At 36.4% G+C, this 1,008-nt stretch overlaps 1 protein-coding gene across 1 annotated transcript in view; it reads left to right on the forward strand.

Annotated features, from left to right (window-relative positions):
* Positions 1-1,008, forward strand: part of LOC107097062 (G-protein coupled receptor 4-like) — a 15,520-nt gene that overhangs the window by 11,317 nt on the left and 3,195 nt on the right. The window lies entirely within an intron of this gene.

Genomic DNA, 1,008 nt, shown 5'->3' on the forward strand with positions numbered 1-1,008 from the left:
AGTTAACGTTTTACTGACAAAAATCACTGAGCTGCTGAGGAAGACCTTGGTCAACACCGTTTTACTGGGAGGAATTATGGCTTACAGTCTGCTGACATACCAGCCTTGTTTTGAATTGCTCAGCAGAAACACTCAAAATAATAATAAAACAAAATTTCCCGGTAGAATAAAGATTCTATGAAAATACAACCTTATTTCTACCTCATTAAAAAAAAAAAACAGCAAGCAATCAAAGCAAAAATTACAATGAAATCAGCAAGGAATTGAAATAACATGGTATTCTTGTTAATTAAAGTTTTAAGTTTGGATTTAAAATAGGCATCATAAGAGATGTAGTGTATGTCCAATAAGAGATGGTTCAAGAATCTGGTATCTGATATCTGGTCACCCTAATGTTGATAAAGAACATTAGGGGAAAAAAACTGGAATGAAGATTTCATGAATCTACTGAACACTCACTAATCAAACAGAAGTTATGTGTTGTCATCCAGGGGTGACGGTTAAAAGCCACATCGCCCTGAACATCCCTGTTGTAAAATGATCATATAGAGGCAACTGTTGCTGTCAAACAAACTGCGAAGAGTTAAAGGTAAAGACTATTTCGTAGCAATTCTTTAACAAAATCGTCATTTTAGGTAGAAAATGATTCTTCACAGATAAATAGAAAACATATTTAGAGACGATTCCAAATCTTAACAGGTTTTGACACCGACTAAAACAACCTCAAAGTCTGACATTGCTTAAAACAAATAAAGGATACTGCATTTCTGGCTGCTCAGGTTCAGAGTGGGTAACACTGATGCCTTGCAGCAAGACAGTTCTGTGTTAGATTCCTGACCCGAGGTCTTTTTGCATTGAGTTTGCAAGTTCTCCCTGTGGATGCTCTTAAAAAAACGTCAGCCTCACCCTCTAGGATTTCATTTGGCCCGCTCTAGGAGGTTGGATTGTGCTGAAACTTTGTTGTGCTTGAGGTATAATTTTAGAAAAACCATAGCAGTTATCAACATA

Source organism: Cyprinodon variegatus, unplaced genomic scaffold (assembly GCF_000732505.1).
Source record: "Cyprinodon variegatus isolate N-32 unplaced genomic scaffold, C_variegatus-1.0 Scaffold668, whole genome shotgun sequence".
In the NCBI taxonomy this organism is placed as follows: domain Eukaryota; kingdom Metazoa; phylum Chordata; class Actinopteri; order Cyprinodontiformes; family Cyprinodontidae; genus Cyprinodon; species Cyprinodon variegatus.